Genomic DNA, 27,538 nt, shown 5'->3' on the forward strand with positions numbered 1-27,538 from the left:
AGATACACAGCTGTTTATGGGAGTCCAGAAATTAATGTAGTTTCTAGGTTAGTGTTAAGTTTCTGCTTCCTGCTTCACTGGAACAGGCCCATATGCAGCCTTATCCAACTGTTCTTCTTTAGCCAGTGTTTTCTGCCTGTGATAGTTATACTACATTTGGAAATGAAATCAACTCTTCATTCTAGTGTTAATACCATTGTAGTTCTGTTTTCATGTGTGGCAGATTACCTTACAGAGCCAAGTTTAATGCATTTCTAATTAAAAAGAATCCAAACCAAACAGTATGATGTTACTTCACAAAGTTATCAAATTGTTCATCTTCTTATTTTCACAGCTCACCATGTTAAAACTGGGACCTGTGAAGTGGTGGCGCTTCACAGATGCTGCAATAAGAATAAGATAGAAGAAAGATCACAGACGGTGAAGTGTTCCTGCTTCCCTGGGCAGGTAGCAGGTACCACCCGGGCAGCTCCTTCTTGTGTTGATGGTGCGACTCCTTCTATTGCTTCCTCTTTGTGTTCCTAGGAGTTTTTGCTGGCTTAAGGTCATTAACGAGACCCACTCCATTACAGTTAACTATTTAAAGTAAGAGTAGGAAAGCTGCATTTTGAAGGGGGTGTCCAAGGTGAATGGGAGGAAGATGGAAAAATTAATTATTTGCTCTTGCTCTGTGGAAGTGCTAAACAAAATTATTAGATGCCAGTGAAAGAGGCCCCTTGAGACGCTAAATTTGATCTAACTAAAAGAGGATTCTCGGAGTTGTATGAAATTCACTTAATTAAAAGTGTTTATGCAAAACCTACATAAACATAATTTTTATGTGCTACAGTCTTACACCTAATTTATATATTTACCACACTGGAAAGAAACAAGCAGACAAACAGAACACGGTTCTGTTTTTAAATCTTTTTAGACCTACACTATTATTCCTATTCACAGTGCAATATTAGTGTCTTAACAATTCTGGTAGTCTCATATGTTTTATTTGGGAAAATAATAGCTGATTTTTCACATCTCTTTCTCTGAAAGAGTAGCAGGAATCACCCTTTACATGATCTCTTTAATGTTGATATGTTGTTGGCTGTCAGAGAAGCTGTAAATATGTTGTCATTGGGGAATAAATTTAATCAAGCTATGCTAGGCTATATTGTAGACCAAGCAAAAGAAGAGATTCTACTTAAAACTTTGAAATCTGGCTGAGCAAGATAAAAATGAGGTTGAAAAGAACTGCTGTGAAGAGATTGACTTTGAAACACATAGCACCTTTTGCAAATTGGAAACCGAATTTCTTATGAAGGTTCTGAGGTGGCTGAAAATTACAGACTAGATGTCACTCAACGTATTTCTAATGTATTCCTGGAAAATAAAAGAAATGTTGCAACATAATGATATATTAAAGTGTCCATTTCAACAAAATGCAAATATATTTGTTTTCTTCTCTTGTAGCTTCAATAGTGGAGCAGAAATGGTGGTGCCACATGCAACCGTGTCTTGAAGGGGAGGAATGTAAAGTTCTTCCAGATCGTAAGGGATGGAGCTGTTCCTCTGGGAATAAAGTGAAAACAACTAGGGTAGGTATGATACCAACCTGACATGTTACCAACAAGTTAAAAAAAAAAAAGGTGCACAGGAAATTAGGTGCACAAAGAAGACCTAAGTTGAGAAGACTAAAGAAGCATGGGAAGACAGTTGTACTGGGATTGGACTCTCTGGTCCTGCACACTTTTCTCAGCATACTTTTCAATTGCTTGAACATAGTAAGCTGTGTGCCAGACCTTCTCAGGTAAGCACTGGGGATAGTAGAGTTGATCCCTTCAACTAACAGTAATGATCAAATGTGTTATAATCTAATATGTATTTCTCTCTGAAATCAGTTGCACAAAGTCTGTACACTTTGCTAAGCTCTCAGTTCACAGGATAGCAAACAAATGCATTTTTATCAGTTACATGGAATTATCACATTTCTGCATAGAAAGTGCTGAGTATGGTAAGCATTTGATGTGTCATTACAGTATGATCTGGTTCTTTCTATCTTGTGTGACTGGGATTTACTAAAAAGTTTTGACAGAGTTTCAGGGAGTTACTTTCCTCCATTTGACACTTTTCATATTATTGTTTCAAAATTATATTAACAGAAATATATTTGACAGTCATCATATACAATGCCTGACAACAAAGTAAACATCCTGCCATCTTTGCATTTTAGTGGCTAAGAGAAACAGAAGAAAAAAAAATTCTTCAGATGAGCACTGAACACACAAATTTCCTAAAACTACAGCATTGTATCTCAGCAGGGTCAACACAGTTCTTCATCAACATACAAAAGATCAAAATGTACTCTGAAGACACATATGCATGTGTTTAAGTATAAACACCTTCCCCCCTGCACCCCACCACACATACTCATGACTGATTTTTCTTTTAAGTATTTAATAGTTTGTAGTGTCAGTCCATAATGTGCTAGAGTGGTGTTTACTCTATGCAGGTGTTTGAGTAGCTACATAATTTTATTGAATTCTTCCTTGCATAGGCACTACATTTCTGGTACACATTGGTTGTGGTGAAATGTAGCATGCACTGACTGAATTATATTCCTTCTGTTCCATAGAGAGCTCTATGTGTCTCAGTTTCTGTATTTATAAGTCTCTAAAACATTTTGACATTCTTTGAAGGAAGGATGCTTCTTAAATGTTTGTTTTACAGTTCCCTTCCTGAATCTGCTTTCAGATGTGTTTCTTCTGAAGATAAACTTGATGGAATGCTGCCCACACTTAACTTTGTGCATGCCAATGCAAATCTGATTATATGCATGTAAAATGTATGTGCATGTATAATATAATCAAAAGGAACTAGACAGATACTTAATAATAGAAATAGAAATAGAAATAGAAAAAGAATTGTGTATGTTTTGAAATTTTTCCTGGTTACTACTACATGACACTATTAGTGTTACAGAATACTTGACATTTTATATGTATTGAGAGTGTTTAACAAAATGTGGACCTGGATTATATTTCTGTAGGAAAAAAAAGAGGTCACAAAAGGGGAAAAAATCAATTATGATTGCTTTGATGAAATTGCTTCTTAAAAGTTTGTCAGAGTATAGGTTTCTCTGCATTGGTTGAGGTTATGGAATTTTTTCTGGTGTTAGTGATCTAAAGAAGCCCAAGGCTCTTATCTTCAGGAGCTTATGCCTTTGTTGTGAGACTTTTAGGTTTGTCTCTTTGCAGCAGCTGGAATTTTCTTGTTCTCCTTGGTGGGGGCAGTCCTCAGGACTCATTTCATACCTCTTCAGTAATGATGCTTGGAAAAGCCAGTCATTTTTTATATTTGCTGTGATAAAAACTGATTCAGTATCATGGCTACCATAACCTGCTTACAGACCTAGCACTACTAAAAGGAAGTACTAGTCACCTTAAATCCCCACTATTTGTTCTGCTTTCTTGTTTGTCCAGATGTTGTATGATTTCCTCCTTCTTCCTTCATTTCCCACAGGGCTGCAAGGCTGTTTTGAGACAATAGCAAACTTGAATTCAAATTTCTGACTAAAAGTTGACCTAAGTAATTGAAACCAGGTCAGTGACAGGTGAATCAAAGTCTCTGTCTTTCAGGTACAGGGAGCTGTGATTTTAAGAAACATCATTCTGATGGTCAGTAAAATATATATTGCTACTGGAAATATGAGTGGTTCTTTGTGTTAGGAGAGTAGATTATTATCAAAGGACAAGCACTTTTCCTTAATATGTAGTTACTATTGTATTTTGTAGCTCCTCTTTCTGCTCCCCAAACTCTATATAAATAAAAGGAAAAATTCTAAATTGCTCTGTTGTTTCAAAACACCCACCCCCCTTTTTTTGAGAAAAAAACCAAAAAAACTGTACAGAGAGCCAGTATTAAGAAGTCATGAATAATAAGTTTCTGACTGTCAAATGAAATAAGCCATATGCAATTATCATGTATAATGTAGGAGCATAAAGAAAAAAAGGCAACTGAACAGCTTGGGCAATTTAAGTGGATTACAGAAAAGCCTTGTCAAGGCTTTCCTGAAAGGCAAAAAAAAAGTCTATCTTCACCTCAAAACATTTTCTGTAAGTTTGCCTCCTTCATGTGCCAAAATCCTAACCCAATTACCTGCTGAAGTACTGTCTGCTCTTCTACGGGATACCAAGTTCAAAGGTAGCACCTACGTTTCCACATCTCTTAATAGTTAACCTTTATGTTAGAAACAAAAACAGTAGAGGAAGGAGATATTTTGCTTGTCCACCTCTGTTTGCATTTTTAATCTCACTATTGTAAAAAATTATGATACTGACTTCCTAATACTTATGGTATTAGTCACTAAGTAAAAAGGGCAGATGAAAAATGGGAGACAACGAATTGGTTTTTTAAAAATGGGGTCTACGTGAGGTTTTACATTTTGTTCAGTTATAGAGATCTAATAAGGTCATACATGAATAATGAATTAGAAGTACTCAGAATTCAAATGTTAAGAAAACTAATTTGGAAATTATTTACCTTCAGAATACAAAACCAGGTATTGTTTTCCTAATTTGTTTGCATATTGGTGAGAAAAGGCTGATGTTAGGAATTAACCATAGAAAAGAACTGAATAGAGAGAAAAAGTGTGTATGAATCAGATGAGTACTGAGTTAACTTGTGTTGATTTAGAATTGACTATTTTGGGTCTATGTAGCCTGCAGGAGATGAAAGGGAAAAAAGCCAATGACAACTTAGGTAAATCAGTAATTTTTTTGACTTCATATAAAGAAATATGGGCTTGTGTTCCTGGGCGTAATACCACAACAATAGAGGATGTTCATGAATACATTAGGAGAATTATGAGATGATTATGAGCATAGCTGAGATTTTACCAGGCACACTTGGGCATTCTCTTCCAGGATGAGAAACTGTTGTGAAAGGAAACAATTGCATTTTTTTCCCACATGGTTAGTGTCAATTTTTGATACACAAAACCCAAAAATTTTGTCACATTGCCCTCTTTAAATGGGGACAAAAGTGGTTAAAAAAAGTGAAAATCTAAACTTTTTTTTTACATTTGAAATACTCTTTCTTCTTACAGCCTCTTTCTAATATAATTATTTTAGTTCCAGAAGTTCTCCTTGTTTCCTTTTTTTTTTGTTTCCTTTCTTTTCTTGCAATATAGGAAAATGTCTGTATTAAAAAAAACCTAATTTTTCCATCAGTTGAAAAATATATCTTTATTATGTATAAAACTGACAATGACATTTAAAAAATTCTCTGAGTTTATATCAAACAGATGAACCCTTTACAAAGATGGAAAACTAACATTTTGCAGTCAGATAACAGCTGAAGAGAAAGAACTAAATATTTCTCTTCGTTATGGGGTATATTCCACATCAGTTCTCTCTCTCTGTATAGGGCATTTCCCTGGGCAGATCTAGATGCCAGGCTTTATTTGTAATTTTAAGAACAGTACATTGCCTGCTATCTCTACCAAACAGGCAGACTTTACATAAGAGCACCAGAAGGTGCACATAATCTGTATGAAAGTGCATGTTGCAGTGCCTCCTGGGGTCCCAGTTCTCCAGGCATCCACCCTCGGACTAGCCTGCAACATGTAATGGTTCCTAGGTGCCTCATAAACCTGTTTGCCTTTCCTGCAGAAATTAGAGAAAAAGAACAAGGTAAAGTGCTGTATCCCAGGTCTCATCTTGAGATTCTGGAGGTGGAACATGACTGAAGAAGTGTGTACTTGCTCCAGGCAGTGGGACAGTATTCCTGGGCTGATATTTTATGAAGATGTAGAGAAATGTGCATTGGTATTTGTTACGATCCTGTTTAAACCCAGAAAAGCAAAGCAAGCTAAGTCTCTGGGCATAAACCGGAAAGAATTTAGAAGGTTCAAAATATCCCCAGAAACGAGATTAAAACCAAATGAGGTTAGGTGTTGATGCCAAAATATTGATGTATTTTATTTAAGAGTAGAGAGGCAAAGAGAGGGGAAGAGAAAAGAAAGAAATAGAAAAAAGAAGTGTGCGTGGGGGGTGGGGGAACAGGGAGACGTGACAGGGGTTAGATGGAAGCAGATCACCCATCCAAGGGTCCCGATGACATCTCGTTGCTCCCCTCCATCTGATCTGCTGGTGGTCAGGGTCCCCTGCTGCCGTGGCCACGCCGCTACATGCTGCCACGCGCCATGCCACGCCGCCACACCACACGCCAAAGAGTACAGAATCCCATGGATTAATATACACTTCGGGCCAGGTGGGAACTCCCACGTGTCTTTCTTGCAGGGGCGAGCTTGACACTGTCCCCTGCAACACTGAGGGTCTGTTGCATCATCTCTGGTGCAGGGTCTGGGGACCCCTTTGAGGGGGGCCCCTGTGATGGGCCATGTCACCCCTTCTGCTGTGGATAAGCTTCCCCCCCTTCCCCAGTGAGGACCCCTCAGCTGGGCTCCTCTGCACAGTGGAGGATGGGCAGTCACGGCACCTCTGACCAGAGGCTTTTCCAAGATACCCAAAGCCTCTCCTCCCTCCACCCCTTGGTTCGAGGGTCCGTTCGAGCCTGGCAGCTGATAGCCCTGGGGCTGTGGTCTCCACCTTGGAGGTGTTAAGTCTGTGCTCCGTGAATGTCCCCAGCCCTGAGTTGTTACTTTATCTTATCTTCATCAGCGAGCAGTGTCAGGCCTCTGTCAGGGCCCCATTCAGGGTGTGGGAGTCTTCTCTGCAGCTTTTGGAATACCGTTTTAAGAGTCCTTTAAGAAAATGTTTAAGTCATAAAATATAATATTTCAGTCTCTGACAGTATTTTTCATGAGAAAAAGTATAGAATAAAATAGACTATTTCAGTTGAAAGGAACCTACAATGATCGTTTAATCTGGTGACCTGACCAATTCAGGGCTGACCAAATTAAAACATGTAAGTAAGGAGGTTGTTTAAATGTCTCTTAAACAATGATAGGTTTGGACACCTTTCTAGAAAGCCTTTCCAAAGGTTCTTAGTGTTCAGTCTAAACCTTCCCTGGTGCAGCTTTGAACCATTGCACAGTAATTAAATGGTACCTTGTCCTCAAGCTTTTAATTTGATTTGGTAGAATTGCTTGTGGAATGAGGCATAATTTAACACTGACTTCTGGTTAAAATATGTGGGGTAGAATTTACTGGACTTTACTTGGATTAGGACTCTCTAGAGTGAGACAACTAGCCCAGGCTCTGGACTGTCTTTTCAGTTTTAGATAGAATTGTTCAGTTCCAGAGGACAATTGATTTTGTTCTAAGGTAAGTCAGATGAATTGTCTTCTGGAAGTGCTTATGTCTCTCACATAACCTAAAGGAAAACTACCTTGACTAACTTAGCCCCTAATGTTTAGATACTCAATATTGAATAGGAAGCAACTAGCTTAGATAATTTAGTCACTTTGATGTGGTCTTCAGCAGGAAGATGACCACAAAAACCCATTCATTCCTTGTCAGTTTGGGAAGCTTTGGACTTTGACCACTATAAAATGCAGTATATTAAAATAGGAGTTTAAAAAATGTTCACAGTCTGAAGAGACACAGCTATGAGCTAAATCAGTGACTCATACTGTGATGAGCAACGTCCAGTATCTACTACTCACTAAAAGTTGGCAACAGTGCATGTTCTTTAGGAATTGTTGGTGCAATACCAATACTAATAATATAAATCAACAACAGCAAAATAGTCAGGTACATAGCAGATATTAATTATTAACCTCTGAAAATCTCTAGAAAATGAAAGTGAGTAATGTTTTCCTATAAACAAGTGAAAGTATTTTCAGCCAGGTTGTAAAGAGCTATTGTTTGGAAATGACCATTCAGCTTCTGGAATAGCTGAGCACCCACACTTTTAAATGGACTGAAGGAACTGCAATTGTTGCTCTGAAAACTGGCTAAGATTTTTTAACATGTGGAGGAAAGCACACTGCAGAACAGAAAGAAATCAATACCTAGCATATTACTATGTAACTGTATGCCAAACCAATATCAGAAATAGAGTACTGCAATAAAATAAAATAAATATTACAAGGGCAGAAAGAAATAACAGAGAAATATGACAGGGCCAAAAAAATATCTATAGTGAGTATATTCATCTACATTCCAAACCCAAATCTGCATTCCAAATCAATACCAGAGATAGACAACTGGTGTGAAAAGAACAGAAATATTGCCAGGATGGTGAGAAATCCATACTGAAAGTGTCTATACATTCAAAAACAATATAGGAGAGAGCCTGAAGTCAGTTATTTGTAATATTCCTATTTATCTAATTTTACATTATGGCATCCAGAACTTAAAAGAAACTCAAAATTGAGTAAGATCCTTGGAAGAAGAGAAAGTGTACTGTCCAAACACACCAACTGGCTGCACATGAAACCAAACTGTGTTCAGTATGTGCATCCCACTGCTCTCAGTCAATGTGGTTTTGTTGCTATCTATAAATACTGCTTACATTTTTACTCTATCTCCTCTTTCTCACTTGCAGATGCTGTGTTGTTTCTAAATTAATTACAGCTGGTGAGAGACAGCAATTTTATTTATGTTTCAATTTATAAAATATGCTGTTCATAACCCTTTTAGCATAAGCAATGAAAGCATCTCTGTTTGGTACCTTTGCATTTCAATGGGCTACTCAGATTCCCAGTATCAAGAGGCAGCATAAAGTGGTGACTAAACTACTACCAGTGCTGTCATAACTGCTGCTTGAGTAAGACAGCACAATGCAAGAGAGCTAAAATGCGTCTGGATATGAAAGGAAAATGGCATTTTTCTTGTAACTGAGCCTGACCTAGCGTTAGCAATGCAGTAATGTTAGTTGTTGGTCTGTACTTCTCCACAGAAGCAACAGATCCATAGGCTCTTTAAGTGTTACTCTTTTCTCTGCCAAAGTTAAAAATAAATCTGTAATAGCTTCTTCCCTCATGTCTTTGTTGCTCTTCCTCATCCAGGTTTTTCAGAAACAGCAGTAGTAATGATATGCAATTAGAAAAAGCAGAAATTCATCATCTAAATACAATGTATAGGCTATTCCAGGATGTTTCCGATAGGCCAGATGTATGGTAGTTGGGGTCAGTGAGTGCTAATAAGGCAGTGTATTTCTCACATGGCATGTTTTACAGTGTAAAACTGCTACTAACTTGCATCACATAAAAAAATTTGCCTTTTGTTTTGACCGCTGTGAAATGTGAAATAATTATAGGATGGATCAATGATCTGCCATATGTCAGGTACAGGAAGTGTTTTTCTAATATTATATAAGGGGTTATATAACTGAAGAAACCACCTCACTGTAAAACTACTCTGTTCCCCTGCCTTACTTCAGAGCCTCTCTGTATAGACTCCTCAGTTCCTACTTTAATTTCAAATGTAGATTTATAGGAATAATGTACATATACAGTGGCCAGCAATACCTTGTGGTTCATAAAAATGATGTGATTACAATATAAGTGAGTGCACAGACTATAGCAAAATACTACCCGTGGTAAAGAGTGATTGCACTTATGACAGCCTCTTTGTTGCTATGGTATCTCTTTCCATGCCTTTGGCTAATCTGTCACTAGGAGAAATTTGCAGCTGTCTCAGCATGTTTCTCATTGCTAACTCGGAGACTGCTGTATCTAACCTGTCATTAAAAGAGCAGTAAGTGGTATGCATATATTTTCTAAGAATAAATACAAATTTTAGGGGGCAAATGAGCTGGTAATGGAAATATGATTACATTCTCTAGGATCAAGCAGGATTTTTTTATTAATCAGTAATTATCGTTTTGATCTAGCATCACAGTTCTTTCATTTTAAAGCTTTGTATTTTTTGTAGGGCACCTAAATGCTAATCTTTTGGGACACTTGGACATTTTGATGAAAGTAGGTAGCATGCCAGCCAACACATGTTAAAAGGAATCATCAGTATTCAGGGCTATGCAATTCACTGATTTTCCTAAAAATAGCCTTTATATACCAAATTTGCTTCTTTAATGTGAAGTTGGTGTGCCTAGTTCTATCCTATGTAAAGTTGCAAGTCTCCCTTCGACAGGAGCCTAGGCCTACAGGTTGAAGATGTTCATTTGTGATCAAAGAAATCTAGACAAGTCATGGTCCTTTCCCCAAAAGCAAAAGTACTCTAAAATACCTACAAAAGACTAGTCGTGGAATAAAGGATTAAAGGAAGAAATGTTGTGGTGTGAAATGCTGTAAGCAAAGTCATAGACTGAAAGGCCAGTAAAACTTGTTGGGCAGGTGAGGATAATCCAAACATTTGACTCCCAAGACACTTTCAGTTTCAAATTTTGTTTAGTTCTGTTCTGACATTATCCCTATGGATACTGAAATTAAGAATGAAAGTGAGTAACATCAAAAGAGAGAATGAGTTAAAGGCAATATTCACAGGTACAGATCTTTTGAAAAAAGGGAGCCTGATTATACATTACATTGCTGTATCTATCTGTCAATACACTGAGTCTGGTCTCAAGATATTTGGAGAGGTAATCTAATTTTTTTTTGTGAGCAGACACACTGTGAAAATCATGAGAAATGAAATCTTTTGCAATCCCTTCATCACACTCACAGTGTTAGTAATATATGCTGTAGTTTATGCATTTTTATTGGGGAATACTTTTTCCAAAGGTAAGACTGCAGCTAGGATGCAATGTAAAACACCATTTTAGCTTCTGCAGAACCTGAACATTGACAGAATTACACTGAAATCAAAGGAAACTATTTCTGCAATATTTCAAGAAAAATGCAAATAGATTGCAGTTGCATGTCGTTAATTACTAATCAGTGATTTTTGCAACCATTACTTTCTTCCATGTGCAAATCCTCCAATTCACCTGTCCAGCCAAGATGTTTTCTGCCTTTGTCCCAAAAGATTCAACTTGTGATTTATTTTTTTTATTCTTCTGCCTTGTCCTTTGCTGGTGTGTTTGAGATATTGACCTCATGTCTGAAGAATAATTTTCTGCCTCTGTGATGGAAAATAAGAACAAGTTCTTAAGGCCGTTTGTTAATGACTGATTTTTTTCACTTCTCCATGAATTTCCACTTTTCCAGTGTCCTGACACCAAAAGCGAAGATGTTTCCACTTCCATTTGCAGCTTCATTCTGTCAGTCTCTTTGCCATTCACAGCTGTGCAAGAAGGGCTCTTTGAATATCTAGTAGTCCTTTTAAATTTTCTTGGAAAATTTTTTTCAGCTTCTAATATCTCAGAAGTTACCATACAAGAAGATATTCAAATGCCAGTATCGTGTGAGTCATGCTGACACGCTCTAAAACTCACTTCTTCCTTGTCTCACCTTCCTTTTTAGTCTGTAGGGGCTTCTTTGCATCATTTCTGCAAGTCAGAAATGATACATTTCGGGTCAGAGAGACTGTGATGTTCTGAAACCTCACATTATCTGCTGCCTAAACAGCTGCACGCAGAATTTTTGCCTCTTTCCCTGGGTATTTGGCACAGGCTTCACAAATTCTGCATCACTGCTTAGTTGCAGAAATGTATGAGGGAGTGGAAAAGTGGCCCTCAATTGCTCAAAAGGTAATACTTTTAGTTCTTCAAAATAACATAGTTTTCTTGTTGTATTTCCTTACTCATGAGGACTGATTATAGAAAACATCAAAAACACCCCCTTGTCTCAGGTCTGCTTTTCTGCCTTCTGTTAGGGAAGGAAATAGATAATAATCACTCTCAAGTGGTTATGGAGAGTCAGACATACAGAGCGTTCTGAGCCTACACAGTCGCTGTTGGAGGAGTGAACAATTCTCAAACCAGTTGAAATCAGATTACTCAGATATTATTCCCTTGCACAGCAAAGTGAGCATGGTTGTAAATCGTAAATATTTCTCCCTAAGAATGATGAAGATAGTCCCATCCTTAGTGAGATCTCTTCAAAATGAAGAAAAAGTTCAGGCAGGAATAAGTGGAAAATTGCTGCCTATGACTAAATTAATAAAGAAGACAATCAACGTAGAGTTAATTTCCATGAGAATTTCAAAATTGTTCATATTTGTCATGACTTGTAGTTTATTCCTTCTTCCACCCCAGTGAACACCAAGTCAATTTCAGGAAAGACACTACTGCTGTGTATAGAGAAAATACTCCTAAGGATTTTCCATGTTCTATAAAATGGACTCTGAGCTTTCTTCTACTGCATTATTATGCATATACTATGCATAATACACAGATGACCCCTTCTCAGATCTTACAGTCCTGATTATCATCCATCATCTGTCATATCTGCAGTGATAAATGCCATAGAGCTCTGAAGTGCAGATTCTGTGTGAAGCTACAAAATATCCAGTTCATCAGGGCTTCTTTTCCTGATGAAACCTGTAAAATTATGTTCGCAAGACCGAACACAAGTTTGTCTCCAGCTTATGAAAATCAATGGGAACTCAAGAAAACAATGGATTGTGTCTAACCAACATGAATCTACAAACTCAGCAGTAATAGATCTGAGAATTTTAATAGAGATGCAGTTTTTTCTCTTCAGGATGAAGAACATCAGAAGATAATTTACTGATGCCAGCCAGAAGAACTCGCTTCTTCATCCTGAATTCAAGCTTTATGGCTTAGGAACATGTTCCTGCCAAAGGAAGACCAAAGGACTTTATCTTTGCTCATGCTGTTCCTAATTCAGGCAAATGCACTCCAAAATCAGATTAGTTGTTCTAGAAATTGGAAAGCTCTCTATCCTGACTCCTTGTCACTTTTTCAGAGTGACCTTGGAAAATGCAACTTTATCATCTGCAAGGCATCATTCCAATTCCACTTGCTAATAATTATTTTTCATTATCCTCAAAGTACAAAAAGGAACAACAGACTTTCTTCTAGAACGCAACCTGAAAAATTTGAAGCTTATTACTTGGAAAACCAAGTCCTTTTTTGAAGGTCATTCAGGAAATTGCCAGAGTCCTTTTTCTTTCTTGCAACCTTAAAGTACATCATTGGTACTTACATTCCTGAAATTTGAAGGCAACGACCTCTTCTGAGCCTTTTGGTCTTTCCTTCATTACTTGAGATTTTAGAATACCAGTGTCTAATTGCAGTTGGCTTCCTTGAGTCATTCATACTTCCTTTGTCTTAGGCTACATTCTATTTAGGAGATAATGAGAAGATGCAGACATGAAGAGAACTTGACAGGTTCTATTAGAAAGACAAATTAAATGAATACCACAGCAGGTTCTTAGAACTCCTAGCATTCATTTTTAGCTTTGACATGATACTTCTTTTCTGTGTACTGTGAAGTTCAAAAATAGTATCCAGATGATCCTGAGTAGAGAGGTGTTATAGGGCATTGTAACTTTCACCGGGATGTCTCCATAATGCTCAAGCAAGTAAACATTTACTTATTAAGCTGACAGTACTAGTTGTTCTTTTCATCTCTGACCAAGATGACTACAAATATTAGCTGGGAATCAGCAACCACAATCTTGACTATGTCTTAGTGAAAGAGATTTTATGTGTTATTTTCCTGGGTAATGAGAAATCCTTCTTATTGTTCATCTATGACAGACTCTTCCTTTTTCACAGTTCTATTAGGAGTTGAGAAAAGATGACAGGGATTTCTCATATTCCTTCAAATCTGCCACATTTCTTCTCTTTCTTATCTGCACTGGAGTGATGGCATGATGGGTACTCATACAGGAGAAAGTTAAAATTAGATTTCCTTGAAATAATTTTATATTCTCTGAATGGGTACCCACTACTCTGTCAGTACCCATTACTTAGGCTAAAATTTCTCCAAGCACAGAAAAGTCTTTTCTTCCTGTGGAAATTCTAAATAGATGAAAAGAGAAAAGAAAATTATCAAAGGGTTTCAAGTTGATGACTGATTCATTGTTTTTAAGCATTCTTTTCCAGCCTGGATATTGGGTCTGCTGTTTTCTAACTTGTTTTTTAGTTGTCTTATATTCCCTCAGCTGTGGCAGTACTCCTGGAGCCAAATGTGAGTGCAGTTCCTCAAAATGCCAGCAGTGGAAGCTGGTAGGCAAGTGGGGAAAAATCACCAGAGGAATCTCTGAAGCTTGGGACAAAGGCAGAAAACACATCAGTACTGCACTAACAGAACAGCAGGTACTCTTATAGAGAAGATAAAATTACAGGTAAGGAAATAATTTACATTTCTATTTTGAACTTTTCCAAATGGCTTGTTACTCTCCATTCCAAATACCAGGAAAAAACCCAACAGCATAAAATTTGAAGAAGAAAAAGGTCTCAAATTTGAGCAACTTAGGCTACCTGATTTTTTTAGTGGGGATAATCTGAAGTTCAGTCTGACCCCATTTCTGGAAAAATATATTACAAGGTGAAAATCCTTTATACCTGTTAGACAATTTAAAACCTCAATGTAGTTTTAAAACAAGGCTGGGTTTAGTTTTTTTAAAATTTGTTTTGCTTTTTCATATTTAGAATGTAAACATAGGAAAGCGCTTGTTGTAGGTTTTCCTTTCTGATCAAAAACAAGTGTAGGCTTTTCTTTAGGTAAGTGAATGCAGATAACGTCAAAGACAGAAGGACTCTGTTCCCATCTCTCCATTTCCACTTCCTGACAGTTGAAAGGCTAACATGACCCTTTATTATGCTTCAGTGTCCTCATATGTCGAAAGGAAAGAGTTTTTTTTTATCTCCCACTTGGGATGGTTAGGTGGGATAAGTGGTGTAGAAGAGAAAAGAATTATGTTTATGTAATTAATTGTCTTGCAGTCTTTTATGCCGCCATGCTGCAGTTCCACTATGGAGTTGTGATCACCATAAAAACCTCAAGAGGATATATCCTTGTCTGAATCGCTGCTGTTATTATCTGTTACAGAAAGTAAAATAAGGTTTAAGTCTTCTTTTAATATAAAACTGTTGTCTGTAAATGAAACATTCTGTTAAAATAATTCTACCATAAACTCAGTTTTCTACTGAGTTACAGAAACATTGAGAAAACTAGGGTATGTTCAATATAGTGGCATAACCTTTTGGAAGACAGTAATAATGAGTACAAACGAAGGACTAATGAATTGGATTTAGCCTTGATGTAACTCATATGTCTTCATCAACTGTTCATTATCATAATTGTCCCAGTGAGTTGTACCAAATAATTTTATTTTGTAAACTATCTAGTTCAAGGAAATATGAACACAGGACCATATTAATTTGTTCCATAGTATTCAAATATGTAGAGATTTTATTTAAGGAAGAAATTACTGAAGTTCTGAGTTTAATCTTGTATACTTCTAATGAACTGCAGCATGAGATTTAAGTTAAAAAGGTTAAGAAAATAAAAGAAGAAGACTTAAAGAAATGTTGGTGATCTTTTGAGATGCTGTGCAACCCTTTTCAGAAGCAATCATTATCGGCAGGTCCAAAATCTACCTCAAATATTTAGATAAGGAACTATCTGTCTGAATTGAATATTGTCTTTTGTAATGTGTAATGTGTCATCTGTTATTTTATGGTGTTTCCTGTAACCTTCTAATTTTTTTTTTTTTTTTACTTTAAACATATATGAGAAGAACACACTCAAAACTTTCATTTTGAAGGAATTGTCTTCTGACTTCATGACTCCTTTCTGTACCACAGGTCTATGCATGGACTTATTCTCAAAGAACTTTTTGATTCCTGTTTTGTCATACTTAAATATTGCTGATATACTTTAAAAAACTAGTGTAATCTATCAGTTTCTATTGCTTTTTGGTTTGCATTTGAGTATGTTTGGGTATTTTGAAGACCGTGCACTTTTCCAAAAGAATTTTCTCTAATTCTGAAATTTGTTTTTCCTGTCATTTTGTATTTTTCCTTGTAAGTTTAAAAAATATTCCAACTATCCCAGTTTTGTTTTTTGTAACTAATTTCATAACAGTGTAGTACTTGACATGTGTTTGTTTCTTAGGCAAACGTGTAAAATTCCTGAAGTCCGAATGGAGAAGTAGAGAAAGGAGGTTTCTGCTGTGCCTGATGACAATTTTTGTTTTTTCCACACACAAAAAATATTCTGGCTCCACGTTGGAGCACTAGTTGTGATGAATCCTAGTCTTGATTGGATTCTAAGGAAGGGCCAGAACGTTCGTTGAGGAATAAAGAGTCAAACCACTCCAGAAAATGTGTTCCAGCCCCGGTTTATTACTCACAGAGCAGCAGGTGTGTACAAATTCAGGTTTACATAGTATTAACAGGAATTGTTGTACCTTACTCCTCAATGTAGTTGCTTAGTTTGCTGTAGACACAATTGCTGGAGGGTGGTTGGAGAGACTCTGATTGTGCTCCTAAGCAGCCTCAGAGTGTTACTTAAGTGTTTCTAGGAGCATTAAAATATCTTTTTTCACACACCTGAGTGTCAAAGGTAGACCCAGTTGGTAAACTTAAGTCACTCACTCTCATGGGAAAACAACAGATGCTCTGGAGAACAGCACTTGGAAAAGAAGTCCATCTTAGTACATTCAGTCTGGTGTGGCATCTGTAGTTGAAAGCTCAGTATCCCACACTGAATTACTTAAATTTCAGAAAAAAGCTAAGAAATGGGTATTTCCATTATATTCCTAAGATAGGCTAGAAGTTGTCTATCTATCTTAAAGCTGTGTTAAAGATTAAGACCTTTATCATTTACAGGAAAATATGCCATGCTCTGAAGTATTTTTCTTTTACCTACTTTTCTAGTCCTACCTTTGAGATTATTTGACGTAAGGGGAAAGCTCAATTTACATGTGGAAGATTTCCAAAGCATTTTTTAGTTTCAATTACAATTTTTAACACTGATTGTCTATCTCTCCACATTACCACCAAAAATCTCCTGCTGAAATCCTTAAGAGCAGTGGGAAATAAAGGAGTACAGAGTTATATTTCAAATGGCATTGCATGAAATGAATTTTCAAAATGTTTGTCTCTCTATAATGGAAGTCCTAAACACAGGAGCTATCACAAATGCAGCTCCGATTAGTCACTATGAAATAAAAATACAAAAGAATTATAAGGTTTTAGAGTCTTATGGTTATTAAAGGCCTGGGAGCCTTTTGAGTCATGTACTGGGAAATACTCATTTCAATTAATAAAATGAGCCAGTCATAGCTCCTGAAGGACAAACATGAGGATCTAGAATTCTAAATTGCTTAACAACAGGCTTGGGAATGCGTTTAGATAAATACTTTTCATACTGTAGTGCCTAAAATAAAACTAAGGGAACAATTTGAAGCTCTTGCATCTTTAAATAAAAAGTTAGGTAGGGTCAAAATTTTATAAACAGAAGTGAAACATTTGACTTGAAAAAGTGTCTTCCAATATGTAACCTTCTCTGAAGGTAATTAAATCCATATAGTTATCATTAAATATCTGTTTTTCAGACTGCTCACAAGTCACTCAAATTTTGCCTTTTATCAGTAGCGCAAGTCAAAGAGCCATCTGTAATACTAAAACAAGGGCCCGTGCTCTAATTAATGGTTCTCTGTTGCAGTTCCCTTCAAATGTGCTTGAGTCACCTTCATTCCTCAGGTTTATGAAATGGTTCCTCCTGCCTCCAGAAACTTAGTTATCTAGCAATAAACACCTAAATCCACACCTGCCTACTGTAAAGGGCATATGCATATAGAAGCCCTATTGCAGAAAGGTCCTTAACACCTTTTTGTCCACTTTCCTCAATTCATTGGAACATAAATTACAGGATTATCCATCTGTGAGGAAATTGTGAACCTGTCTTTTGTTAACATTTTCAAAGTACTTTGGATTATCACTAGTACAACATAGTAGTATTAGAACAGAAGCATTTTCCAAGCTTACAAGCTGAACTGTTTCAGTGCATGAACATGCACAAGTGGTAATGCAAACCGTCATTTGCTTTCATAAGCCATGTATGAATGATAGTGCATGGCAAACATGCTGTATGGATTTTAAAGTTCCAGTAAATAGTGTGCTTCCATCTGTTCAAAAGATTCATTTCCAACCTCAGAGGGCCTGAGTGGAAAAAATGCACTGGCAGATGTTTGTTTCTGGTTATTGTGCCCTTCTGGTTTCTACATTGTAATATTTACATTAAGTTCTTACTACTACAGCAAAGTTATTTATTTTCTAGAAAAATATGACTGATATAGCCCGCCCAATTTCATTCCTCTTTAGGAAAGGTTTGCTAAAGAATCACTTTGTTCACCATTTTTTAAATTTTTTGTGGTCTTTTGCATACAGTATAAGAAAGACTACAACAATTAGGACACAAAATGAACAGAAATATACTGCATAGAAACAAGGGCTGTTCTGGTATGGCATTGCTGTCTTTTCTCCATGACTTGGACGACAATCCATAGCTAGGCACTTCTTCAAGCCATTCCTTATGGCTTGTGTCATTCCCTGTATTTAGCTTATCTCATGTTGGTCATCAAATAAATTTGTGAGACCCCTTTTATTTTTACTTCAAATCCCCATACCATTTTTGTTTCCCACAGGCTTTTAATATTTTAGAGAAAAATGGAAGGGGTGCCAAGATGACTTTGTCTCATGAAGTTCCACGTAGCTTAGGGTGAGCTATTAACTGCTTTCACAAAAAATAATTTCCTTTCTGCGTCTTATGTATCTCAGCAAAAAAAGAAAAGAAAAGAAAAAGCCTGAGAATGCTTAGGTGACACACACCTAAGCCTATGACCACACACAATCCTATATGGTTGATGGAACAGTTTTAATTAAAAAGAAAACTTCCTTTATGAAGTACTTTCTTTGGAGAAAACCTAGAACAGAGAGTCCATCCATGTGGAATCATCTGTTGAAGCAAAAAACATTGGCTTAAAAATTTTACCTTTTCTGCTTTTGCATTGATACATAGTCCTGTCTTCTCTCCAACTCTCCTCACCCACTGAAATCTCTTCTTTACTGTGCATGGCGGAAAAGAGAGAGAATTAAATTGCAAGGGGACATATAAAAAAGCAAGTTGCTAACTTTCAAGTGCTTGACTTTGCAAACTCAAGAGCCAGTTTTCAATATGGATTTTGTGTATGGTTTATGATAAACACAGAAAAAACTCAAAAAGCTGCCAGTCAAAAAATAGTAATGTACAATTTGTGTTATGAAATGTTCCAGAACACACTTAATTTCAATATAACATATATTGTTACCTATTTTTTTCTAACATTATTAAATAATAATTAATTATGTGCCTAATTTTGGATATATAAGCTATTCTGTAGTTAGCTAATGATTTGTTTTATATATATATATATATAAATATAAATATATTTATTTCTCTGAACAAACAGAAGACTTTTATTATACCTAATTGTGGTTCTGTAACTTTGATGTTTAGGTGCATGAATTTAGGGAGAAGGGCTTTACTATTCAGGGAATATTCACTCAGCCATTCTTTATATCCTATAGTCTTGATTTTTCTTCCTTCCTCTTCTAAGGCAGAAGAAAGTCCTGAGTAAAAGTATCAGACTTGGTTTTTATTGAGAATCTATTCTAATGAAATAAACAATATTATCTGCTGTATTCATCCACTGTGTGGATTTCACAAGTGAGGATATTTTTCACCCATTGTGAGCAGCACTGGAATGGAGGTTGTCCAGAAAAATCTCTTGAGGCTGGTAGCTTTTCTAATGTGATGTCATGAGATCTTTTCATCTCTGGTCCATTCTGCATTACCCTGGCAAAAATGTTTTACCCAAAGACTTAGTTTGTTCTGAACATTTAGTGAGCAGAATAATGTGGAAACCTTCAGGTGCATTTAATTATATATTGTTATGTTAAAATAAAGCAAGTGAGTCTACATACAATTACAGCCAATTTACAGCAGCCACTCACTAATTTAAATTAAAAAGTCTGCAACTGCAGAGTAATTATGCTTTAATTGCACATTTAGGACAAGAAAATGAAGAGAATCTAATGTGGTATATTTATGATATAACAATGATGTGAAAAAAAATTATTAGTATAAAAGAGTAATTGTGTTCCAAGAATGAACAAACTAATTCAAATAACACCTAGGATGCTAAAGGTTTAATGTACTTTTCTCATTTGTATTGTTAATTTTCCATACATATTAATTATTAACTGAAAACTTGATTTGCACCTATTTACAGTTCTCTAAGGACTTTAAAGATCAGACACATAGTGTTATTGGTCCCTCTTTTCCTATAAAGGCCTTTGGCACAATACTTTAATACCTTACCTCCCAGACACTTAAATTAAATAGCATTTACTATATCCAAAATTAAGCATTTCTGGGAATACCATCACTAGGTATTAGCTAAAATTTCGTTGCTTCTTTATGAGACTGCCTTTAATATCCAAGAGGTTTATTCACTCCCTGATGTGCATGGTGTATGGATAGATAGCTTCTATTAATGTTGACGTGCAATCTATGCTTGCACATAACAGGTATTACCATTTTACACAGAGGCAAATGTGGACCATATAGGTATGTCAGTGACATAGACTAAACACATAGAGCAGAAATTTGAATGGCAATCTGCTTTTTTTCTCATTTTTATCACCTATTTAATTTATGTAACAGTGTATGTTGCTTTCATGGGGGTATTTGCACCACAGGGTTGTAGTGCTAGGTGGGGGGAGCAGATAGGCCTGCAGATTATGATTCTACTGAGTTTTTTTGTGACTGAAAATATATTTGCACTTCCAAACAGCCATGTAACTGAGCAGTCATGTACCTGCAAAAATACTGGGTTTGCTAGCTTCAGTTTATCACCTTAGCCCAGGCATGGCAGAGCTGGGTGTAACAGAAATAATGCAGCACAGGATAGTTGGGGTTGGAAGGGAACTCTGGAAGTGGCACTCCCTGCCTCAAGCAGAGCCATCTATAGCCACGTGCCGAGGACCAGACGGCTTTTGAGTATCTTCAAGAATGGAAGATCCACAATCTCCCTGGGCAATCTGTGCTAGTGCTCAGTCACCCTCACAGTAAAAACCTTTTTCCTAAGAGGGAACTGCCTGTGTTCTCATTGTTTCTTGTCCTGCTGCTGGGCACCACTTGAAGAGAGTCTGGCTTCATTTCTTGGCACCCTTTCTTCACATATTTGTACACATTGATGAGATCCCCTCCTGAGCCTTCTCTTCTCCAGGTTGAACAGTTTCAGTGCTCTCAGCCTTTCTTCACATGACATGCTCCTATGTCTTATTCACCTTCGTGGCTCTTTACTGGATAGACAGATAGGTAGACATAGATATAGATATATAGACATGTATCACAAATGAAGTCAATAAAAATCCAGCTGTGGATAGTATCAGAAGATGTATATTTTACCTTGTGTAGCTCAGTGGCACCTGGTTCCATGAATAGAATTCCAGCTTGCTACAATGAAGCAAAAAATAAATAACAATAAGACGGTGCATCAGCCTTTTGAGCTTTGGTGCAAGGCACAGAAACATGTTGCCTGACTTTTAAATTAATTCTTTATTATTTTTTCAGGCAATCTTCTATTTTAGAAGGGGCCACATGAGGCTGTTTCCAACAGCAAGACCAAAGCGAAATAAAAGCAGGGTAATAAATAAGCCCATGTATCATAAAAATCACAAAGCACAATTTTATTATTGCCTTAAGTGCAGTTCCTAGAAACAACTCTGTGGAGAAGGCAAACTGAAGCAATGAACTCCTTGAACAGTCTGTTTAATATTCTGTTTGTTCTACGTTTATGCTCTGCAGAGCTGACAAGAGCTATATGCAAACAGTTTTGCTGAGAGCAAAAGAATCTTCCATTAAGGAGCATGACCCTTCTCTCTGTGATCAAAATGAAAAGCATATGCCCCTTGATGCCGCAAAGTGTTGTGGCCATTCCAATGAGTTGTTCCTCAAGCCTTGGGAAGCTGTTCCCTGACACAGTTTGGTATTAAAAGGTTACGTGATGATTAATTGTATCCACTGACACAGCAGAAATATTCCTCAAAGTTATGTTTCTTTGATATGACAGATTTTTTTCTTCTAAAGTTTAAAATCTAAATCAGTTAGAGGCAAAATCCAATTATTGTGAAGTGCTTTGTCTCCCACTCTTTCTCTGTGGTCCTTCTGTTTCACTCTTGTTTCATGTTAGGCTGGGTGAAACAATTCTAAATTAAATCCTTGATTGTTTTGTACTTTGTGAATAAGAGGACCTGTATCTCTTTCTAATTTGTGTGTGAGTTTTGTCCTGTTTCTCCACTAAGTGATTATTTCTTGCTAAGATGCATTAAAACTTTAACAGGACATTTCCTTTTCCAACCTAAATGATTCTATGATGTTATGATTTTTTTGTAAAGAAGCATGCAAAGAATGGAAGAATACAGCTCCAGTATCAGTCACTGTATACTCAATGGCTCACATTTTAAAAGCAAAGCTGTCACCACGCAGAATTTTTTTAAAAACCAAGAAAAGAATAACAGAAAACAGAAATTTGTGGGTTGGTAATTCATGATTTTATCATATTTTTAGGCATGGTCACATTTCAAGTTCTCCTTGTCAAATCCTATTCCCACAAAGCACTTAAACACACAATTTAAGTTGAGGAGCAATGCCATCTAATACCATTGGGTTTTATTCACTTATTTAAAAACAGTCTAAAGAGCTTTGCTGGACAGAGATCTTACATTTCAGTTTCAGTTTCCGGTACTTCGGAAGTAGATTCACTATGTCCAACTTTGATTTTCTGATTTTCTTTTTCTTTACAGGTAACCTGATAGCTAAAGAGAAATCAAGCCAGTCTCAAGGCTGATAACATTAAATACAACACACAGGAATTTCATTCCTCCAGGCAATCCTTGAAGTGAAATTTTATACTGCTGGGGTGTATCCTTCAGAATCAATTGTTTCAATGAGAACCTGGCTTGTAATCAGCAACAGCCTTGAGATCTAAACTACTGGAAAGTTATTTTGAACTTCTGTGTCACAAATATTTCAACTGATTGAACTGTGTACACTTGTAAAATTGCACTTGCTGAAGGAATTTGCAGCTGTAATCACGAGCTGATATTCTAAAGGTGCAGAAAAGCAGCAAACTTTTGGGTTCTCCATTGCAGATCAGTGGCTTTTCATCTTGATGAAGTCAACCTCTGAAATGTATTGGATCTTTCACTTTAAAATGATCCCTGGTTCACTCTTCAGATTGCTGGTGGGACTGCACACTGCTTTAATTAAATTTCTGTTGCAGAAATTGTCCTCTGGCATGGCGCAGTTTTAGACATTTTTATTTGTGTTCTAATCTTGCAGCTCTCAAAGGTACATATTTCAACATCTTGAAGTTGCTTTGTTATAGGAATGGAATTATATATCCATTGTTAATAATTATTGTTGACAAGTAATAGTTATCTGAATACATCAGTCATATTAGAATGTACAGTCAAGTTAACATGTTTTTCCCTAAGGCTAACCAACTACTGCAGCTTAACAGTTAAAGAAAGTAGTGGTCAAAACTCAATTACCACTTTCATTATAAGGCATTTTATATCTTTAAGATATACATTTCCATTTAGTTTGAAGGAAATGGGTGTTCCCAAAATGTGCTTTACTTTCCTAACCTTTAATTCATTTAAATTAATGGTAAGCAGTCAATTACAGCATTTCATCCCTTTTTTTATAAAGGTAGGCAGGGATGTAAATGAGTTTTGCAATTATGATATTGGATGGTAATCATTCAGAATTTTTGTCTTTTTATTAAAAAATAAAATCTCTTGCTTGAACCTAAGTACTGATGGATGCTTATGTAGATCTCTGCTCAGTCTGTTTGCTATAAAGGAAAAAAGTCCTAATGCTCTCCCAGATTTACCTAGTTCATGGGTATTTTGCTTGCTTACAGTCATCCAATTCAGATCTGACCCTTGCCAGAATTTCATTTTCTTTGTTTTGTATTGTTTTGTTAGAAATTCTTGAACTTTGCAATGTGCTGTTACATGAAAGAAATCCTCAATATTTAAAGGCCTTAAACGTCTTTGAGCTTTTTTCTAAGTTATTACAGAATGTATAATTTTATACTTAATATATATTGTACCATCTGTAATGTTGATACAAAAGAAATTTGGCAATTTCTTTTAGTGACACTGCCTAAACATACTGACTAGAGGGGGTTCTGACTGTATGCTTTGGTGAATTGAAATGAAAGCCACACACACTTAATGGTAGTCAAAAATATATAGAGGTAAGCTTATTTAAGTCCTGTGTGGTTACCAGACACAGCAAACCAAAAAAAAAAAAAAAAAAAAATAGAAGGAAATTATTTTAACTTTACAAGCCATTGATGTGGCTAGTTTAGTTATATATTATGCTCCATGATGGATGAACACCTTGGAGTGCTCTGCCTGTAGCCCCTGCTGTTCACTGTAGCCCCTGCTGTTCCAAAACCATTTCATTACCTCTGCTCTACTATTGCACAGGAGAGCTTAAATAAAATAAATGACTGTTGGGAATAAAATTGAGAAGTATATTCTATCATTTTGCGGGGAAATAATAAAAAAAATGTTGACAGAAAAAGATCTTATTTTCTGATTAAAATTTAATTAGAATAAACTGTTTGTAGCAGAAACTAGGTATCTTGGTATTTTAGGATGGATTAGTATTATATGGATTTGTGCTAACAGGTTCAGAAGGGAAGGTAGCATCTTAAAGAGGTTGTCTGGGACAGTGCAAAGTATAAATGTGCTGTTTTGTAAAATCTGAATATGGCCTCTATTTGGTCGAAAAGCTATATCATGCTTCTCAATACTTGTTTTCTTTGTTTCCTTGTTCTTAAACAGCTCTGAAAATACTGTATTATATACAAGTGTAACACATGCATACCAATAAATGAAAATAAATGGATTTTCAAATATACTGAATAGATTATCTGCACTAGATAAATGTTGTGACTATTCATAGCAAGTGAATAAAATTGTAATATAAAATAGAGTTCCCTGTATGGATGTGCATTTTGGAGATCTATTCTGTTTACTCATGGAACAAAATAATTTTTTAGTGAATAAGAATCTCAAAGGTTATATTAACTTTATATTTCTTCAGTAGAGCTGAGAATACCTCCTACCACTTTGAAATGTCCTTTTTGAAAGGAACTGATACCTATGGCAAATTCTGGTGGGTGTACTGTTGTTTTCAGGTCAGACTGAGTAAAATTTTTTTCTTCCCAAAATGTGAATCCTGAAAACTTATAATTTAGATGTTTTAAGTAGCAACAAGACGTGATAGACAATCCTGAAAAAGTAATGTTTCAGGTTAATTTGTGGAACTGTTTAAAAGAAAAATGAAAAAGCGCCCTTTTATCAGATGTGCTTGTGCAGCTTGAAGCAAGATGGGAAGCAAGCAGGTTTGGTGCTCCTTTGAAAACGGAGTACAGGTGACTGGATCAACTATGTGCATTCATGTTGTAGGCATGTGAATTGCTTCAATTAATCATTTGTTCCTTATATACTACTTTCTAGATTATTTCATCTGATTACAAAAGTGATCAGGCATTATGATTAGAGTTACCCTTCGAATTGAATAATCATCAAGAACTCTGAACTGCAGAATATACATTTCAGTTTTGCAGTTCCAAGTGGCAGTGCATTGAGAGGGAAAGAAAAATCACAGCTTTGTTCATACCTTTCACAGTTAAATGTATTGGATCAGTTCAACAAAGCACAAAAGGAAATTCTGATAAGAATCTTAATGAAAAAATATTCTATATCAGATCAATTAAATCTAAAATAGAGCTTAAAAAACATTCAAGTCTAGATCTTGCTTGTATCTGGTTTATTGGTCATAATGAACCTTTAAAACAGCACTGCTGCAGATACCACTGTTGCTACCTATAAATACAACTATTGTGCTATATATATTAAATTTTTGTATTTATCCTGTGTCTTTTAAGTCTTGTCTCCTTCAGCTCTGCCTAAAAATGTTACTGGTGTAGCATTTCAGTAACTTCACCAAACTAATGCAGCTCTGTTTTGAGCAGAATCTATATGCTTTAAGAGTGCATCAGATACATTTATTTTGAAACTAAAAAATCTGATATAAAGCATTTTATTGTGTTAGATTTCATAAAAATATATGCAGTGGTTTTTTGCTCATTAAAATTGTGCAGCTGGCTTTTATAATTTCTAGGTAATGCATGGAAGTCTGTAACAACAAAACAGAAATATGTGATTGGCATCCTTTTCTGTTGATTCACTGTCTCCTCCTTCATGCCTCAAATTTTACACATCTGTTGTTCACAAGGATATTGGCAAAGAAAAGGAGCACAGTTTTGATTTGCAAGAGAAGTGTTGGCTTAATTTCTAGTTTCTTTTTGCCAAACCTGTGACACCTGAAGGATCTGATGCAATAAATGATTTCTCATGGATTCAGTGGTCTTAAATTGATAATAAGAATTTCCTAATCACTTTGTCTTTATAACACAGTTTGTATCCTGATAAACTTTTCTGTTTATTCTTTCACAGAATGAGCAAATATTTCCAGATTACATCTTTGATCTTGTTTCTGTAGGAGCTTATGTAACTTTTGGACACTACTTTACAGACAGTCATTGCAAATATTTTAGTAAAAATATGGCTGGTATTTTTGTATCTTCTGTATTCATCTATACTACAGAAGAGGTTGTATATGAAAAGGTTGAACTTCCCACAACTTTGTTTTGACAGATGAGATTACAATTGAGATGAGACTACAAGTGTTTTCAATGTCTCTTTATCCAAAACTAACTTAAGACTGGTAGGAGGGCCACTGATGGTGACACTGGAAACTCTTGTATAAGGGAGTGACAGTTCTTTATCAGACTGCTGTGAATAGGATGCCAGGAGAGTCAAACCACTGTAGTATGGTTTCATAACCAGAGATGTAGGTTCGGGGGAAGTGGATCCAGCATATGACCACAGGGGTACAGTCAGCATCCTGAACCTGAGGCTGTGGGGGTGACAGGAGGACCGTAGACCAGTTCTCTGGGGTGGAGGAAAGGTCTGTCTTGTGTCTCTGGGATTTGCTCCAAAGCCAGATTACAGAAATGGCAAGGCACCTTGTTGATTTCAGTATGGTTTGGATAAGGCCTTCAGATGCAGATGAATGTTCAGTCTTTTGTTCAGAAAATTCTGAATGAGCAAATTAATTAAAGTTCACATGTTCAAGTTAATGGTTAAAGAAATTAGTCTCTATTTTCACTATTTCCTTGCAAGTATACAGGGCAACCTGTGTAGCAATTGGAAGAGAAATCCAGTCATTCCTTGATAATAGATTCTTTTGATGAAATATCACTAACCCCATCAATATTAGCCATGACTGAAAGACGTGAAATAAATCTGGCTTTCAGTTCTGAAAACCATTTTATTGCCCAACTAAATTAAATAAATAGTTTGTGTAATAGAAATATTATTGCTTATATGTAACCCTAACAGTAAAAGTTCTATATTAGCTCTTTAAATTATATTTATATTCATAACTGAAAAATGTCAAATTTGGTTTAGATCCTCTATAACAGCAGGGACATTCTTTTTTCTGCTAAAACACAGAGGTAACCTAAGGACACTGTATTTCAGGATTTATGGCTTTCACTGCTTCAGCTGCACAGCTGGGAAAACAACACGTAAAAATACTTATGTTACTTGCATTGCTGAGACATTTTTCTTGAGTATG

General features: G+C 36.1%; 1 long non-coding RNA gene across 1 annotated transcript; it reads left to right on the forward strand.

Moving 5' to 3' along the window:
* The first annotated feature begins 293 nt into the window (after positions 1-293).
* LOC121672721 lies at positions 294-26,255 on the forward strand. The gene is made up of 4 exons (XR_006018959.1): positions 294-487; positions 1,447-1,571; positions 15,875-16,122; positions 22,615-26,255. It is a non-coding gene; the product is annotated as an uncharacterized LOC121672721 (long non-coding RNA).
* Positions 26,256-27,538: the final 1,283 nt, after the last annotated feature.

This window comes from Corvus kubaryi, unplaced genomic scaffold (assembly GCF_017639235.1).
Source record: "Corvus kubaryi isolate FWS band 111438036 unplaced genomic scaffold, C.kubaryi_AGA036_p1.0 64881, whole genome shotgun sequence".
Lineage (NCBI taxonomy): Eukaryota > Metazoa > Chordata > Aves > Passeriformes > Corvidae > Corvus > Corvus kubaryi.